Source organism: Scyliorhinus canicula, chromosome 3, assembly GCF_902713615.1.
Source record: "Scyliorhinus canicula chromosome 3, sScyCan1.1, whole genome shotgun sequence".
NCBI lineage: Eukaryota > Metazoa > Chordata > Chondrichthyes > Carcharhiniformes > Scyliorhinidae > Scyliorhinus > Scyliorhinus canicula.
In genome coordinates this window covers 13522094-13542130 of record NC_052148.1, presented here as the reverse complement: position 1 = coordinate 13542130, position 20037 = coordinate 13522094, and the positions used below count along the sequence as shown (strand labels likewise).

At 45.5% G+C, this 20037-nt stretch overlaps 1 protein-coding gene across 6 annotated transcripts in view; it reads left to right on the top strand.

The window, feature by feature from the left end:
- Window positions 1-20037, top strand: part of exoc6b (exocyst complex component 6B) — a 658566-nt gene that overhangs the window by 504349 nt on the left and 134180 nt on the right. The window lies entirely within an intron of this gene.

Genomic DNA, 20037 nt, shown 5'->3' with positions numbered 1-20037 from the left:
TTGGCCTTCATAGCGAGAGGATTCGAGTGCAGGAGCAGAGATGTCTTGACGCAAATATACAGGGCCTTGGTGAGACCACATCTGAAATATTGTGTGCAGTTTTGGTTTCATTATTTGAGGAAGGGTGTTCTTGTTACAAGACCATAAGACATAGGAGCAGAATTAGGCCACTCGGCCCATTGCGTCTGCTCCGTCATTCAATCCTGAGATATATTATATATATATATATAGAGGGAGTGCAGCAAAGGTTTACCAGACTGATTCCTGGGCAGGCAGGATTGACATAACACGTAACCCCATCTAACTTTTTTTGGACACTAAGGGCAATTTAGCATAGCCAATCCACCTAACCTGCACATCTTTGGGCAGTGGGAGGAAACCGGAGCACCCGGAGGAAACCCACGCAGACACAGGGAGAACGTGCAGACTCTGCACAGACAGTGATCCAAGCCGGGACTTGAGCCTGGAGCTGTGAAGCAACCGTGCTAGCCATTGTGCTGCCGTGCTGCCCAATGGTGGGTGTATCTAGAACCAGTGGTCACAGTCTGAGGATACGGGGTAGACCATTTAGGACCAAGATGAGGAGGAATATCTTCACCCAGAGAGTGGTGAGCCTGTGCAATTCGCAACCACAGAAGATAGTTGAGGTAAAACATTGGATGTTTTGGAGAAGGAGTTAAGATAGAGCACATAGGGCGAATGGGATCAAAGGATACCGCGTGCGGGGGGGGGGGGATAGGAAACAGGAACAGGTTACTGAGTTGGATGATCAGCCATGGCCAGAATGAATGGCGCAGCAGGTTCAAAGGGCCGAATGGCCTCCTCCTATTTTCTATGTTTCTATGACCCTGGACCTGTTCTAAAATTGTTGCTTTTCCAATGCTGCCTTCTGATCGTCACGCTGTTTTATTCAACAGCTGTGGTTGGGATTTTTAAAGATGTGAAATTTGAAGAGAGGGTTAGATGGAGCAGGCTCCTCTTAGGGGATTTCACGAATAACCCAGATCTGCACATAACTGTACAAAATAATTGCAAGCCTCCAGATAGTACTCACTTGGCTGGCTTTTAAATAGCCATTAAAGACAAATTTTGAAGGAGTGGGTTGTGCTGTGGGTCAGAAATAGGCCAAATCTGTTGTTGAGTGGGATGAAAGGAAGCATATAAACTAGATGGGACAATGTTAAAGGGGGTGCAGCAGCAGCAGAGGCAGTAAGTACACAAGTCCTTGAAAGTAGAAGGACAACTTGAAAGTCTGTGAAAAAAGCATCTGGTTTCCGAGTAAAGGGATAAAGAGTACCAAAGCAAAGATGTTATGCTCAGCCTTTATGAAAACTGGGTCTACAGCAGCTGGTTAGGGAACCAACAGAAGGGAAAACCTACTTTGTCATGTCCTCACCAATCTATCTGTCACCATCCCTCTGTGTCAGTATTGGTGGAGTCACATCCACAGGTTCCTTGTGGAGAGGAAGTCCCGTCTTCAGATTGAGGACACCTTCTGCCAATGTTGTGCAGTACTCCCACTGTGCTAGCTGAGGTGGGTTTCAAACATATCTAGCACCTCAAAACGTGGCATCCACGAAGAGCTATAGGCCCACAGCAGCAGCAGAATTGTACTCGACCACAATCTGTAACCTCCTGGCCCGCCATATCCCCTGCTCTACATTTACCATCAAGCTGGAAGAAACAATCTAGGTTTAATAACGAGTGTAGGAGGGCGTGGAAGGCACTGGATACTGCAAATGCTCTGTGCCCTGGTAACATTCTGACAATAGCCTTCTGCTTCAGAACTGGCCACACCCTGAGCCAAGTTATTACAGTCCAGCTACAACACTGGCATATAGCCAGCAACGTGGAACTTTGCCCAGTTATGTCCCATCCAGAAATAGCAGAACAAATCCAATCCAGCCAATTTCTGCCCAATCAGTCTATTCTCGATCATGAGCAAAGTGACAGAAGTGCTATCCACAACACTTACTCAGCAATGAGCTGCTCACTGACACTCACTTTGAGGTTCCCCAGGACCACTCAGCTCCTGATCTCATTGCAACTCTGTTCCAAATATGGCTGATCTCCAGGAGTGAGGTGACGTGAGGGTTACTGCTCTTGACATCAGGGCAATATTTGATCGAGTGTGGCATCAAGGAGCCTCAGCATAACTGAAGCCAATGGGAATTAGGGAAAACTCCTCTACTGTTTGGAGTCATACCTAGCACAAAAGAAGTTGGTTGCGGTTGTTGGAGCATAATCACCTCAGCCCTGGGAAATTGCTGCAAGTGTTCTTCAGGGTAGTGCCCTCAGCCCAGCCACCTTCAACTGTTTCATCGTTGACCTTCCTTCCCTCAGAAAGTCAAAAGTGGGGATGTGCACTGATGATTACACAATGTTCAGCACCATTCGCAACTTCTCTGGTCCTGTTCATATGCAGCAAAACCTGGACAACGTTCAGGTTTGGGCTGGAATGGCAAGTAACAAGAGAGAATCTAACCACCTCCTCTTGACATTCAATGGCATTAACATCATTGAATTCCCCACTCTCAACATCCTGTGGATTACCAATTGTGACCAGAAAATGAACTGGCCCAACCATACACCAATACTGTGGTTACAAGATGAGCATGTCAGAGGCTGGGAATTCGCCTGACTCCCCAAAGCATTACTGCTATCTACAAGGCAGGAGTGTCATGAAATACTGTCCACTTGCCTGGATGAGGGCAGCTCCAACAACATTCAACACCATCCAGGGCAAAGAAGCCCACATGATCAGCTTCCCAAGCACCACCTTTAACGTTCAATCCCTCCACCGCCAATGCGCAGTAACAGCCGTGTGTACCAGCTACAAGATGCACTGCAGGAACTCACTAAAACTCCTTTGACAACACCTCGCAAACCCACAACCTCTGCCACCGAGAAGGGCAAGGGCAACAGATAAATGGGAACACCGTCATCTGCAAGTTTCCCTCCAAGCCACACACTATCCTGGCTTGGAAATATATCACCATTCCTTCACTATCACTGAGTCAAAATCCTGGAACTCCATTCCTAACAGCACTGTGGGGGTACCTACACCACATGGACTGCCGCGTTTCCAGGAGGCAGCTCTACCCCACCTTCCCAAGGGCATTTCGGGATGGATAGTAAATGTTGGCGGTAGCCAGTGATGCCCAGAGAGGCGGTGGTGCCGTGGTATTGCCACCGGACCCATAATCCAGTGACCCAGGGTAATACTCTGGGGACCTGTGTTCCAAGTCCACCACAGCAGATGATGAAATTCAAATTCAATAAATCAAAAGCAAATTGAAAGTATAATAATAAACATGAAACCATTGCCGATTATGGTAAAAACCCATTTGGTTCACTCCTGTCCTTTCGGGAAGGAAATCTGCCGCCCTTACCTGGTCTGGCCTACATGTGATTCTAGACTCAGTAATACGGTTGACTCTTAAATCCCTCCTCAAGGGCAATTAGCGATGGGCAATAAATGCTGCCCCAGCCTGGTGACCTCATATCCCATTGAAAGATTTTTATTTAATCCTGTGAAAGAGCTTTTTAAAATGTATTACGTTTGAAGTGTAGTCAATTTTCGAATGCAAGGACTTGCACCGATTGCCATGGAAACTTGCCACAGGAGGAGATGTCAGGGGGAGAGGGGGAGAAGTGGGCTGGAAGTGCAGAAGGATCGCTAGACAGCCAGCCTTTTACCGACCTCACAGTTCTGTAGTTTGCTTCCTCTGTGGAGGACATTGTTTTAGTCTGTCAACTCTCTGGATATACTGCAAGATGTCTCACATTGCTATTAGTCATTCTAGAAAGTCAGAGTGCGAAATGGATTTAAAAAGATCTCTCGACAGGTCATGTACCAAAAGGGTATATCCTGCTGTTACTGATGCTGCCTGAGCAACACTCTGAATTCCCTAAGGAACTATTTCAGGAGCAGGGCAGTGCAGAGAGAGGGAGAAGAAACAAACCGGTGCAGCCAACACATAACTTTCCTCAGAATGATTCGCACACAGGTGATACAGCATGCCTTTGTGCGCAGGAACAGTTTGCTTCGACCCAGTGGACCTCATTCTCCTTGACTATTTGCCAATCGTCCAAAGATTTGACAAGCGTGCCATTTACTGAAGACCAATGCCCCCTCCCCCTCCCTGCACTTTGAAACAATATGTTTGTTTATCCAGGGAGCACTGTGATTAGGAGAGGTCCAGCCTTTATGCCGAGTGCTCTAATTCAGCAGAACTTTATTATCTTTGGCACTGCAAGAGCAGAAAATTACCCAGACAGATGTTGCGATTCACCCTTCAGTGTTTCCAAAAGAAGCATTGGAAGGGATTTAAAGATTTCATCATGGGGCTGACATTTCCATTTTGTTTGACAACTATGACTTGACTGTAAACGTGTGCATGTTGAAGCAGCAGAGCCATCCACAACACACGTGCAGACACAGGATGACCGTGTGCTATCACCTCAAGCTTACAGCTGCTTTTTGTCAATTTTGTTCAACTTTGTCAAGTATTTTTTGACTTCATCAGCTCTGCTTTTCACCAAAGATGAATTGGCCAGTGCCGCAAGAACATCGTGCTCTTCAACTTCCACATCAAGTTGTTCGTCGCCTTCACCAACTTTAACTTCAGTGTTGGAATGTCAGTCACGTGGGTGCAGCTTGGAGACAAATCCTGAAGGACAAGGATGCCCAATTCTGGCTCCTTATCCAGCAAATAGGGCCATGAGATAAACAGTTTGAGAGGAAGGTAAACATCATGGGGGGTGGGGGGAGGAATATTCCATTTTCTGTACAAAATGGGGACAATAAATTAGTGGATTGGGTTTGATTTATTGTCCCGTGTACCGAGGTACAATGGAAAGTATTGTTCTGCGTACAGTCCAGACAGATCGTTCCATACATGAACAGAATGTGGGGCACATGATTAGTGGGTAGGGGAGCGCAGTGGTTATGCTGCTGGATTAGTTCAACTAATGATTCAGAGACAGGGGTTCAAATTCCATAAGGCAGCTGGGGAATTTCACAGAATGGTTCCAGCACCCAGTGAGGCCTTTCGGCCCTTCCAGTCCATGCCGGCTCTCTCCCTAAGCAATCCAACTAGCTCCCCACCCCACCTTTTTCTTGGAGCCCTGAAATGTTTTTCTCGTCAGATAATTACCCAATTCTCATTTAAAAGCCACAATTAAATCTGCCACCATCACAGTCCGAGGCAGTAAATTCAATTCAATTAAATAGGATTAATCTTTATTAAATAAACTTAGAATAAATAGCAATTTTCAAAAGTGATGACCATGCAACTACTGGATTAAGAACTCAGCTGGCTTATAAAGATCTTTCGGGGAAGGAGGCCAGACATCTTTGCCCCAGGACATCACTGTAGGAGTTCCTCAGGTTACTGTCCTAGGCCCAACCATCTTCAGCTGTTTCACCAATGATCTTCCCTCCATCATAAGATCAGAGTGAGCAAGGTTCACTGATGATTGCACAATGTTCAGCACCATTCACAATTGCTCAGAAAATGAGGCGATCCATGTCCACGTGCAGCAAGACTTGACAACATTCAGGTTTGGATTGTTAAAAGGCAAGTAACCGTTGTGCCATATGGCACTGACCATCTTCAACAAGAGGAAATCTATAACTGTCTTCCCTTGACATTGAATGGAGTTACTATCACTAAATGTCCCACTCTCAACATCCTGGGGATAAATGTAAATACTGCCACAGGCCCAGAGGATCATAGCTCTCCCCTTTGAGAGCTGACTAGTGATGATTTAACCTGAGGGACACCACACCTCAGGTGAGGGGCAAGGATGAGATGGCGGGGACTTCATGAATAACCTCAGCCGGGAATTGAACCTGCGCTGTTGGTATCGCTCCGCATCACGAACAAGACGTCCAGCCAACTGAGCTAACCAACCTCCAAAGCAATGTGCATTACAGATAGTGAAGGAGGCCAGTGTGTAAACTGCGTGCCGAAAGCCAGGATTGAAGCGGGGACCTTTAAATCTTCTGTCTAATGCTCTTTCAGCTGATCCTGGGGATATCAGCCACCGAAGAACAAAGGAAACAAGAACAGCTCAGAGGCTGGGATTTCTGGGATGAGTAACTCACCTGCTGACTCTCCAAAGCTTGTCTACCATGAATGAGGAGTGTGATGGAATACTCTCCATTTGCTTGGATGAGTGCAGCTTCAACAACATTCGAGAAACTTTTTGTTTTAAAACTTGAGAGTACCCAATTAAATTTCTTTTCCAATTAAGGGGCAATTTATCATGGCCAATTAGTGTTTGTACCCTTTGGTCTTGTTCAAATGTGATGGTTACTGTTTTAATAAAAAGATATGGCCAATTAGCCTACCCTGCACATCTTTGGGTTGTGGAGGTGAGACCCACGCAGACACTGGGAGAATGTGCAATCTCCACATGGATAGTGACCCGGGGCCGGAATCAAACCCGGGTCTTCGACGCCATGAGGCTGCAGTGCTAACCACTGTGCGACCGTGCTGCCCGAACACTCAAGGTGCTTGACAACATTGAGATAAAGCAACTGGCATGATTGGCACCATATCCATCACCTTAAATATTCACTCCCTCCACCATCGGCACACAGTGGCAGCAATGTGTACCACCTACAAAATACTCTGCGGTAATTCACCTTTCAATCCATGACATCTACCGCCTAGAAGGACAAGGGCAGCAGAAGCATGGGAACACCACACCTGCAAGTTCCACTTTGCACCATGCTGACCTGGAGCTATGTCCTCTTCTCTGTTGCTGGGTCAAGCTCTCACTTCTCAATTGGGCAATTGATGTTGAAGTTGCCAGCGATGGACATATCCCACATGAATAAAATGTTTGCTGACTATCCAATGCTAGGTGGGGACATGAGCTGAGAATACAAAGATACTGTAAAAATAACAGGCTGGTCACTTGTTCAGTCAAGAAGTTAGCAAATGGAGTATATTATCGGGGAGTGTGAATTCATGCACTTCAGAAGGAAGGGTGGAATATCAGAAAGTTTTAAAAGGTAAGAGAGTATTAAATCTTGGGATTCAGATGTATTTGAATATCCTTGTACACACATCACAAAACGTCAATGCAGAGGTATAGCAAGCAGTCAAGAGAGACGGATGATATGTAGGTCTTTATTGCAAGCAGGTTGCACAATAAGCGCAAGGAAGTTTTGCTATAAATATACAGGCCTTTGAGGCTACACATGGGGTACTGTGCACAATTTTGGTGGTCTTGTTTAAAGAAGGAAATACATGCCTGTGAGGGGGTACCTCGAAGATTCACTACATTGATTCATGGTTGTTCATTGAGGAAAGCTGAGTAGAATGTGCCTGTACTCTCTGGAGTTTAGAAGAATGTAAGTTGATCTCGATGAAAAGTGTAAAAATTTTCAAGTTTTTGTCGGAGTAAATGCTGAGAGGCTGTTTCCTCTGGCTTGAGAGTCAAAAACTAAGGGTCATGGTCTGTGGAAGAAGGAATGACCATTGTAGATTGAAATGAGGAGAAGCCACCTCACTCAGAGGGTTGTGAATCATTGGAATTCTTTATCCCACAGGGGTGTGGACGCTTAGAGGGTCGCACTTTCAGAGGGTCGGTGCAGACCCAATGGTCCAAATGGCCTCCTTCGGCACCGTACTGATTCTATGATTTCTATGAGGGGGTCAAGGACAGAATCTTATTTGGCTAGAGCTATGGAACGAAAAAGGTGCTCGGTCAATAACTACTGAAAAGGATATAGAGGGACAAATTAATGTGGAAGAGATAGGTGCGAGAATTATAGAACAGTTCCTATAGAATAGTTGGGGGACTGTAATTATCCAAATTTAGACTGGGGCAGCAGTTGTGCAAAGGGCAGAGAGGGGCAAGAGTGTGTTCACGAACATTTTCTCCAGCAGTTTGTTTCTAATCCCACGAGGGGGGATTATTCGAACTGATTGATGAGAATGAGGGTGGGCCAGGTGGATCAAGTGTCAGTAGGCAAACATTTAGGGGACAGTGATTGTATCATGAGGTATAGTCTGGCTTTAGAAAACAGAGAAAGAACAATCTAGAGTGAGAATAATTAACTGGGAGAAAGCCAACTTCATTGGTCAGGAATGGATCTGGGCTGAATGAACTGGGTTCAAAGGTTGGGAGGAAAAACAGGAGCTGAAGAATGGGCTACCTTCTAAGAAGGGGTAGTTGGGGCACAGTCGAGGTATATTCCCTCAAAGGGGTAAGGAAGAGCAAATAAATCTCCCTCAATGACAAAGGAGATTGAGATTAAGATGAAAAGGAAAGTGTGCTTATGGTCAGGTGGAAAATGCAATTGAGAGCCAGACCAAATAGAGTAGGTTCAGAAGGGAAGTGAAAAAGCAAATAAGAGAAGCAAAGCCAGAAAGAGTATGAAAAGAGACTGGCAGCTGTCATGAAATGCAATCCTATAGTCTCCTGGAGGCATATAAATTGTAGGAGGGTAGTAAAAGGAGTAAGGGTCAAATGTGGATTTACACCGAGTCAGGGCAAACAACTGAGGTACTAAATTGCATCTCTCACTCCCAGGAAGAAGATGCTGCACAGGCTGTGGTGAAAGAGACTAATTAATATACTGGAAGGATTTAAAATTGATGAGGAAGACACATTAGTTAGGCTGTCTACAGTTAAAATGGCTAAAGTACCAGGACTGGTTGTTAGAAGTTTAGCTGCTGTTGTATAAAGATTCAAAGGTACGGTTCCTTTTTACACCTTTATTTCACTTTAACAGACTCTGCACAAAACTCTCTCTTCACATCACCTGACACAAAGGCCACCTGAAGCCTCTTTACATATCAGTGTCAATTATTGGATACTTAACATAAATGAGACAACTAATTGGAATGTCTCTTAACCTTTTCCTTAACACTGGTTAAGATGCATTCAACACTGAGGGAAGTGAGAGTAGAAATTGCAGAGGCACTGGCTATAATTTTCCAGTTTTCCTCAGACTCCGGGTGGTGCCAGAGGACTGAAGAATTGCAAATGTTACCCCTTGTTCAAGAAAGGGTGTAAGGACAAGCCCAGCAACTACAGCGGCACGGCACGGTAGGACAGTGGTTAGCATAGTTGTTTCACAGCTCCAGGGACCCAGGTTCGAATCACGGTTTGGGTCACTGTCTGTGTGGAGTCTGCACTTTCTCCCCGTGTCTGCGTGGGTTTCCTCCGGGTGCTACGGTTTCCTCCCACAGTCCAAAGATGGGCAGATTAGGTGGATTGGCCATGCTAAATTGCCCTTCGTGTCCAAAAAGGTTAGGAAGGGTTACGGGAATAGGGTGGCGGTGTGGGCTTAGGTAGGGTGCTCTTTCCAAGAGCTGGTATAGACTTGATGGGCCGAATGGCCTCCTTCTGCATTGTAAATTCTTATGATTCTATGATACAGACCAGCAACTACAGTTTAACCTCTGCTGTGAGGAAATTTCTAGAAACAGTAATTCGGGACAAAACTATTAGTCACATGTACAAATGGTGGTTAATTAAGGAAAAGGCAGCATGAATTTCTTAAGAGAAAATATTGTTTAACTGACTTGCTGGAGTTTTTTGGATGAGTGAACAGAGAGGGTCGATGAGGGCAGTGCTGTTGATGTGGTGTACATAGACTTCCAAAAGGCATTTGATGCAGTGCCAAACAACAGCCCTGTGAGCAAGATCGTAGCTCATGGAATAAAATAGGCATTAACAACATGGATGCAGAATTGGCTGAATAATCAGGAAACAGTAGTGATTCATGGATATTTTGGGGCTGGGGGAATGTTTGTAATGGAGTTTCCCAAGGGTCTGTTTTGGGACTTTTGCTCTTTCTGATTTGACCTAGATCTTGGTGTACAGGGCACAATTTCAGAATTTGCGGATGATACGAAACTTGCAAGCATTGTAAACTGTGAGGAAGGTTGTGTCCTCCAAGGACATTCACAAGTTGGTGGAATGGACGGGAAAGTGGCAGCTGAAGTTAAATGTGGAGAAATGTAAGATGATTCATTTTGGTAAGAAGACCATGGAGAGACAATATAAAATAAAGGATACCTCTCTGAAAGAGGTGCAGGAGCAGAGGGGCCTGGGTATATATATATGCTTAATTCCGTAAAGATGGAAGTACAGGTTGAGAAACCAATTAATAAAACATACTATATTCCAGGGTCATTATGTTGAACTTGTATAAGATGCATTGTTCGGCCTAAGCTGGAATATTGGGTCCCGTGCTGAGCATCGCACTACAGGCAAATGTGAAGGTATTGGAGTGAGTGTAGAGAAGATGGCTGAAAATGGTCCCGGGGATAAGCAACTTCAGTTATGAAGATAGATGAAGTTGGGACTGTTTTCCTTGGCAAAGAGAAGGCTGAGAGACGATTTCATAGCGGTATTCAAAATCATGAGGGGTCCGGAAAGGGTAGGTAGGGAGAAAATGTTCACACTCGTACAAAGGTTGAGAACAAGAAGGCGCAGATATTAATGTGATTGGCAAAAGAGGCAACAGCAACCTGCGGAAAAACATCGCGCATGGTAAAGATGTGGAATGCTCTGCCTGAGAGTGTGTGGTTCAACCAGTCATTCATAATGGAATTAGACTATTTGAATTGGAAGAATGTGCAGGGTTGTGGGGCAATGGCACTAGGTTAATTGCTCACCTGTGAACCAGTGCAGACACAATGGGTCAAATAGCCGCTTCTTGTACTGTAACAACTGTGCTTCGGTGATAGACTGGTGCAATCTCGGCAAGTCAATGGATTTGGCGATCGGGCTGAAATGTGGAGTTGATGTGGATGTTCATCCATGATCTTGAATTATGGAGCAAGCGAAAAGAGGCTGACAAATCCTGTTTCTTAATGTAGTTCTGCCTTGCATTCTTAATTTATTTGCTGCAAGTCTTGTGCGATTCGGGGCAGAAAGATTCCAGGCTTGAGCAGGCAAGACGCGGAAGTTCTTGGTTTTTGCTGAAAGAAAGAACAGAAAGAAAGAACTTAAGATTTACGTCACGCCTTTGAGGCCTCAGAATATCCCAAATTTATTTTGCACTCATTGAAGTGCTATCTGTTGTAGTGTACGAAACAGTCATTTTGCCCAGAGTAAGCTCCGACAAACTACAGTGTGACTCTGATCAGATATTTTGTTCTTTGTTCAGTGATAGTCCTCGAGGGACACCAGGGTGGATCCCTGCCCTGTTCAAAATAGTGCCATGAGATCTTTTATGTCCAGCTGAGAGAGCAGACGGAATTCGATTTACCTCCTTATTCAAACGATGGTTCCTCTGACAGTGCAACACTCTTTTAGCACTGCACAGGAGGATGTTGTGCTTAGGTTTCTGGAGGTGGCATGAATCTAACATGTGAGCTGAGAGTACTATCTCAGTTAGAGTTTCTCTGCTCTCATTTGGATGTTCGACACTAGCATCTACTTTACTTTCCCTCCCTGCCCCACCCCCAACCACCTCACTTGACATTTAAACCTGAAACTGATCAGGGGCCATGGGTGGAAAGTTTTCAGTGGAGTGGCAGTTCATTGGCTGAAGCGAGGAAGCTTGTCTTGATTGCGTGTACTACTGTATTCTGAGATTAATGTACGTTTATTTTAACAGTAATTTTATTGGTGCCTTTGTTAACGAGCCCTTTGATAACCGGGCTTCATAATTAACGGTACAGACTCTCAGGTCCCCGCTCCCCCCTGTAATTGTTAACATATTTGTAACTTTTTAAACAACTGTGCTACTGTTAAGCACTGAGGACACTCTCTGATTACAGCCCTGCCTCCCTTGTGCTATTCCTGATCCAGGAATTGAAGAGTTTAAAAGTTCGGAAATATAAATAAAGTTAAACAACTCCATGCTCCATTTCCTGAAGCCTGATTGGTGGCGAAATGGTTAAGAACAATGCCCCATAGATCCTGTGTCTCATCAAACCTTTACCTCCACTGCCACCCCCCCCCCAACCCCCACCACCACCCGCCATGCCAACAACCCTCAGAAAACAGTATCAACCCTTTATTCGGATGGTGCTGACTCCAGCGTATTAGTTGCCCTCTGGTACCTTGTGTGTGAGGCTGATCTGTGCACGTTTCAGGCCGAGTCCAATCCTGTTGATGCCACTTAAATCGGGAGCTTGAATCGTGTCTCAATAGCCCTTCCTCTCGGACTGAGATTCAGTGACTAAGCACAGCTTGTGTACTGAATCTCCCTACAATGTGTGCCTATAGTAGTACACGGGCAATGCCTTTAACTCTTTGAAGCCATTGGGGCAGCTAATCTTCCAGGTTTCATTTTAGGGTGTTGCAACCGAGAGACCTGGACTAATAAATCAAAGAACGTGAGTTCGAATCCCAACATCGGTGATTTTAAAATTTGAACTTAATTGAAAAATGCAAAACTAGTATCAGCAAAATTGACCGTGAAGCTGGTCAGTTTGTCGTTACAATAAATCTCTTGGTTTTAGTGCAGGAAATCTGTTGTCTGTATCTAGTCTGGGTTTATATGTGACTCTTGTTCCACAGCAATGTGATTACCTCTTGACTGCTTTATGGAGTGGTCCAGGCAGACACTTGGTTCTGCCATCAGCTTCTTAGGGCAACTAGGGGTAAGCAAATATATGCCAGCAGCGTGTAAATCTCCAGAATTATGGGCAAAAAAGAAAACACCCGGTGTAATAAAACTGAATGTTCTGCCAGGTCGCGTGCGGGAACTCTGAATTTGTACCGTAGGATACAGCAGTTTCGAAACGGACGCAAAAGCTATGACGAGAGTCACTGAAACATGCGGTGACGCCCAACCAAATTTTATGCTACAAGAATGTAAATTCTTCAAGTCTGTGCTGGTTCTGGGGGCATCTGGATTTCATGAAACACTATAAAACAGTGGAAATAATTTATTTTTTATGTTTAGAACGATTGTACATTTTGAACTGTTGAATTACACACCACCTCTGCAGTCTTCCGCCACTGTGTTTATTTTTATATTAATAGCTGCCATTTGTTGGCTTAACTGACCTGTCACACAGGTGATCAAGCTGAGAATGATGGGCAGCCAGGTGTATTGAGTAGTAATAAATAATAATTAGCCAGCCAGCACCGAGTGGCCTGACTCAGAATGACATGATGTGACACTGGGACATTTAAATTAGTTAAAAATGAAATGAAATGGATGGGCGGCGCGGGTCAGCAGAACATTGGAATAATCGAGTCTGGGGATTACAGAAGCATCAATGAGGGTTTATGTGGCAGATAGGTAGACATAGGAGCAGAGGTGGGCCATGACGTGGAAGTGAATGTTGTTGCTTCTTGTGACAGAGAGGATGTGGAGTGCGAAATTTAGCAAGGCGTCGATATAGCGCTACGGTTTAGTCTGAAAAGGAATGGTGTTGGCGCCGGAGCCAAAAGTGATTGTTTTGAACAACACCAAGGCAGTGGAAGGGTTAGCGAATCATTGAATTTACAGTGCAGAAGGAGGCTATTCAGCCCGTCAAGGCTGCAACGGCCCTTGGAAAGAGCACCCTACTTAAGCCCACACTTCCACCCTATCCCAGTAACCCACCTAACCTTTTTTTGGTCACTAAGGGCAATTTAGCATGGCCAATCCACCTAACTTGCACATGTTTGGACTGTGGGAGGAAACCGGAGCACCCGGGGGAAACCCACGCAGACACGGGGAGAACATGCAGACTCTGCACAGACAGTGACCCAAACCGGCAATCGAACCTGGGACTCTGGAGCTGTAAAGCACCTGTGCTAACCACTGTGCCACCGTTCCGCCCAAGTGATAAGGTTAAAGCAGGATAATGGTAATAGGTGATGATGATGGAAGGAGCAGCTTTGAGAGATTTAAATAATGGATTATAGAGAGAAGGGTTCAGATCTGGTAGAGCAATTGAAGTTTAGATGGGACCATTATTAAAAGGATGAGGGGTTGAATATGGTTTCTTTCTAAGGGGAAAGGGGATTGGGGGGACAAGAGTTTTAAAGGTTGGGGAGCATTCTCTGAGGCAAAGGAACCCTTTACCATATTGGTTAAAATAGGTAACCAATGGGCAGCACGGTGGCACAGTGGTTAGCATTGCTGCCTGGGTTCGAATCCTGGCTCTGGGTCACTGTCCATGTGGAGTTTGCATATTCTCCCCGTGTCTGCGTGGGTTCCACCCCCACAACCCAAAGATGTGCAGGATAGGTGGATTGGCCACGCTAAATTGCCCCTTAATTGAAAAAAATAATTGAGTACTCTAAATTTATTTTTTAAAAAAATAGGTAACCAGGAAGGGAAATGGGTTTTGTGAGAAAGGGTGAATGGGATATGCTGAGTGGGTTGGAGGGAGTGACAGGGAGAAAATAAAGTCATCGGGGTTCAAGCAGTGGAGGGCTTGGGATAGAGAAAAGTTTTTCTTAATGGGCCAGGAAGGATTGGGAACAGTAGAAGCAGTTAAAAATGGATTAGGGTTAACAAGTGTGATGAGCAGCGTGAAGCTGGGACTTCACTGACAAGATCTAGACCACCGCGCGTCATATGTTCCATGTCAGCCAGACGTATTTCCCTCTCCCCTCTGATCTCTCTTCCATATCATACGGGCTGTCATGATGCAGGAGAGCTTAACAGCAACAGCCCCCACTCTTATTTATCTAACTTAGTTTCCCTGCTTGATGATGCATGGAACTGCTTGTCTGTTGCAGTCTCTGGAAATGAAGGCTTGAAGCAGCCTCTTGTACACCAAAAAAAAATGGATTCTACCTTGGAGACAAAGTAGTCGATGAGTTCTTCACGCAGTAAGGTGTGGCTGTCGGAAATAGAGGCGTGAGCTTTCAGGAGATGTGGTTGGGAGTAGAGATCGAAGCTTGGGATCTTTTCCTTCCCTCCAGATTGAGTGTTGTGTGGCAGGCCATGTGGGCAATGGAAAGCATAAATGCTAACGTTTGTAGTCACACCACATCTGGCAAGAGGAAGCTGAGACAGTTGTGCACCTGTACTCTGAAGTTTGCATCTCTTGGATTTGTGAATGTGAATGTATTGATCACATCAGGAAATGGTGAAGGATTTTCCAGGGACAAGACTATTCAAGGTGTGTTTGAAGGAGTGGTTGAGCAAATTGGATGAAGAGCTAGGCAATATACTGTTCAAGAAATTACTTAATATTTTCCAGGGGCAGGTGCAGAAGGAAATTTGGTTGAAAGAGAGTAAAGCGGATGGGAATGCAAACAACTGCTTGAAGATTGTCTTGTGAGAGAATGAGACCAAAGGGATAGAGTGCCTGCCAGGTATGGCAGGATGGAGAGGGTAACAATAAATTTGGAGCGAGAGATTTCAGGAGAATGGCGAAACTTTAAATTTAGAGGAGAGAGGGTAAGGACTGAAATAGACATTGAGACATTGAGGATGACGATTTGCTAATTTTGGAGGCCCAGGGAATAGGTCAAGTGAAAGGACATCTCGAGAAGAAACATACTGGGGTTTGATGGAGGGTACATGACACTGATTTTAATGATGTGGAGATGCCGGCGTTGGACTGAGGTGAGCACAGTAAGACGTTTTACAACACCAGGTTAAAGTTCAACAGGTTTGTTTGGAGTCACGAGCTTTCGGAGAGCAGCTCCTTCATCAGGTGATTCTTCGAAAGCTACTGATTCGAAACAAACCTGTTGGACTTTAACCTGGTGGTGTAAGACTCCTTACAATGATTTTAATGGTGATTCAGGTGAAATATTTGACGGAGGAGATTATGCCAGGGGGAAAGGCCAAGTTGCAGATTGGTGATGACTGTGAGGCTAGCTGTTGGGCAACAACAGACGCTGTGATGGGTTGCCTTGGGAATGCCAAAGGGAAAAGATTCAAACCCAGAACGATAGGAGGAGAGAGGGAAGGCTGACATTTGGCCATGGGTATAGCTCTGAGGGGAACCGAAACACCTGAAAGTGGAAAGATCCATGGTTCATGATGGGAGTGAAAAAGGAACAAACAACCCAGGAGGACTAAAATAATGATAAAGTAACGGGCTTGGATTTGGTACGGCAACCAAAATGCTGGCATGAGAGATTTTGGAATGCTCGGGTCTGGTAGAGATTAGGGGAGACTTGAAGCAGCCGTGAAGAGAAGACAGGGAGGAGCTGACATGGAACAGTCCAGAGTTCAAGTCTGAGGGCCAGGAGGTTGTGGTGAGTCCACTTAAGAATGCCACAAATGAAGAAATCTTCTGTGGTTCTATTCCTCTAAATTCCATTTAATAGTAGTTGGAATTAGGAAGCCACAGAATAGAGGATTTCCAGATGTTGGAAGAAGAAAAACAGAGTACATTTTACTTTTGAGAAAAAAAGCTACAAAGAATTGGTACTTTGATAGTTAATAACAGTGGAATTGATCCTTGTATAATTGAGCAAAGGGTCTTCATTCATGCACATCCACTCTGCAAGAGATCTCACTTCACTGGCTGCCCCAAGCCCAGTTTAAGCAGAGGGATGTGTATGGTCGATACTAATTTTTGAGACCCCTGCTTTTAGCTCTGTGTTGTTACTTACAGAAAGGACACTGGACTTTCTTTCAGGCAACCTTTCCCCTACTCGCTTGAAAGTACTGACTTCTGTTGCAGTAGAGCTCCAACAATGCCAGCCACCCCCTCACTCAGGTGGTCATTCTATGTGTGTGGGCCTCAAATGTTACTATATGTTTGCAGCCTGCTTCAGAGGAAATACTTCAACTTGAGCCTAAACCCTGCTCTCCCTTGGTATTCATTTTCTATTTCTTTTTCCTCAGTCTGTCTGCTGTGTGTGTCTCTCTCTCTCTTTTCGTCTCTCTCTTCGGCCCAAATTCCGCACAACAGACAGCACGGTGGACTCGGTTCGATCCCGGCCTCGGATCGCTGTTCGTGTGGAGTTTGCACATTCTCTCCATGCCTGCGTGGGTCTCATCCCCACAACCCAAAAAGATGTGCAGGGTAGGTGGATTGGCCACGCCAAATTGCTCCTTAATCGGAAAAATCTTTTAAAAAGAGTGCCAAATTCCCCACAACGGCACTTGAACGAATGTGTATCGGGTTGCCACATGTGGTCGCAGGGATCCACTCCACAACGTGGCCACGGCACCTTGGTAGTCACTTTGGTGCAGTACTGAGGGAGTGCGAATTGTCAGGGGAATGATGGGGGGTGCCGGGAAGATTCCCAGTTAACTCGACATGGATGCAGCTACACTGACACTCGAGAATCTCCTTTCCTAATTGAACATCGAGCACTTAGGGATGTCATAAGGATACACCAAGTTATGACATAAATGCAGGTATATTTCTTGGCCATGTTTGACCTGATACCAAGAGACATCATTGGGTCAGGAGTCGATATTGAGGGCAACTCCCTCCCGATCTTGTAGCACTGTGCTGCCACCTCTGCTGGGAGTGTCCTGCCGGTCGGTCTACTGATGACCACAAAACCATTGTCGACTGTCATATAAACTCATCTGGTTCGGGGGCTGGTTTAGCTCACTGGGCTAAATCACTGGCTTTGAAAGCAGACCAAGGCAGGCCAGCAGCACGGTTCGATTCCCATAACAGCCTTCCCGAACAGGCGCCAGAATGTGGCGACTAGGGGCTTTTCACAGTAACTTCATTGAAGCCTACTCGTGACAAGTGATTTTCATTTCATTTCACTGGTGTCTTTGAGAGAAGGAAATCTGCCATCCTGACCTGGTCTGGCCTAAATGTGACTTCAGATCCACAATAATGTGGTTGACTCTTAACTGCCCCCTCAGGGGCAATTAGGGATGGGCTGCTGGACCAGCCCATGTCCCATAAACAAGTAAAATATATATAATAATTATGAACATAACTGGCTCTGTTTTAGTTGCGAGAATATGTTCTGAACCATTTGTGGCTGTTTTATTGAGTAGCGCGTTCCTTACAGCGAAGCTTACACCTTGCTTCACATGTTTCCCCTGAACTCTTCCCCTACCAGAAGAAGATGTAATATTCTTCTTCTTTCAGTGATCTGCTCTCAGTGAGCCTGGTCTCTGGTTGGGAAGTTATGCCCAATGTTCAGCCGATCAAGTTCCCTGTCGATCACAGCTGCACAAATTTCCGACCAAATGTGATTCGTCTGTCAGTCCTGTGCATGTTTTCCTGACATTCCAGCTTGCCAATCTTTCTTTGCCTGGTGTAATGGATTCCGTCCACTTGTTGAGCAAAGACTCTGAGCTCCAAGCCCCCATTCCGGGCTGCCTGCCTCTAAGTGGATGGTGGCCGAACAGTGAAGCACAATGGTCCCTCCCAACGTCGGCGACAGCCTGAAGCACCCGTTCTCTATGACAATTGAATTGGGCTGATCACTGATAACTGCTGTCTCCCGCGTTGTGTTAACAACTGTAGTGTCCTCTTTTGGCACAAGCCTGGACAAAATTTACGGAGAGGCTGGGCTGCCCAAATGAATCCACTCCTTCACCTCCCCAGTGACGTAGACTGGCACAGGAGTGCAAAGCAGTACATTTGGCACCGGCTTGGTTGCAGGACTAATCGGAAAGATAACACATTTAGACATCAGTCTGTCTTTGGCCTTCACTCCAGATATTTTGTCAGTGTTTACTCTCTTTAGCCTTCAATTCTCCTGAAGCACCCACAGGATGTGAAGCTATTCACTGTCGCTGGGAGCTTGATTCATAAGTGCCATCTGTCAGTGGGCTAGCACACTGCATATCCGGGGGGACACTTTCCAAGAACCGGTGCAGACTCGATGGGCTGAATGGCCTCCTTCTGTACTGTAAATTCAATGATCCATGTGTGGGGAAGAGAGTTTGTGTGATTTCCATCCGAAACCTGTGAATTGCTCAGAAGCTTTAGTGATGGACCCAGTTTCCATGTGTCACTGTAATTATACACTTTCACAGACTTCATTAGTGAATAATAAAGGATTTATTTACAAGGATCTACAAGAGCATGCTACATGTCTGTAGCTGATTCTGGAATGCCTCTGCCTCAGGAGAACTCCTCCCCTTGGGGTGATTCCCCACTCTCAGTCCCATAGATCCCTGAGGCCAGGTGACCCTAACTGCTGCCTTTAAAGAGGCATTCACCACAGTCAACCAAGAGAAGGCACAGCTGAGAACTTCCCAAAGGTGAGATTATGTACTGATAGGGAGAGACTTACACTTTTGGCTCTTTTTTTGCATTGATGCTGGCCAACAGGCTGAAAATAAGAAGAAACTAGCACACAAAAGTGGAAATCACACAAACTCTCTTCCCCACACATGGATCATTGAATTTACAGTACAGAAGAAGGCCATTCGGCCCATCGAGTCTGCACCGGTTCTTGAAAAGAGCACCCTACCCAAGCCCACACCTCCACCCTATCCCCATAACCTAGTAACCCCACCCAACACTAAGGGCAATTTTGGACACTAAGGGCAATTTATCATGGCCAATCCACCTAACCTGCACATCTTTGGACTGTGGGAGGAAACCGGAGCACCCGGAGGAAACCCACGCAAACACGGGGAGAATGTGCAGACTCCACACTGACAGTGACCCAAGCCGGGAATCGAACCTGGGACCCTGGAGCTGTGAAGCAATTGTGCTAACCACTATGCTACCGTGCCGCCCCAGACTCATGAGCCATGAGACTTATCATGTAAATGCATTGAAAGTGGTTCAGAGGAACGATCAGCTCAGAGGAAGAGTCTTGAAATGTTAGCACTGTTTCTCTCTCCACAGATGCTGCTACACCTGCTGAGTTTATCCAGTACTTTCTGCTTTTATTCAGATTTCCAGCATCCGCACTATTTTGCTTTTATTTATGCGATTGATACTTGGAAAGAGCAGGTTGGCGACTGAGGAAAGGTTAGACAGTCTGGGCTTGTTTCTCAAGAAGAGTGAGGAATGACTAAGTGGCAAGGTGGGCATGGAAATGATAGTCCTGCTTTTGGGTGAGCCACTGTTTTCAAACCAGGAGCTGCCCTTTTAGAACAGAGATGAAGAGAATATTTTTTTCTTAGTGGGTTGTGCAACGAATAATAATCTTATTGTCAAGAGTAGGCTTACATTAACACTGCAATGAAGTTACTGTGAAAAGCCC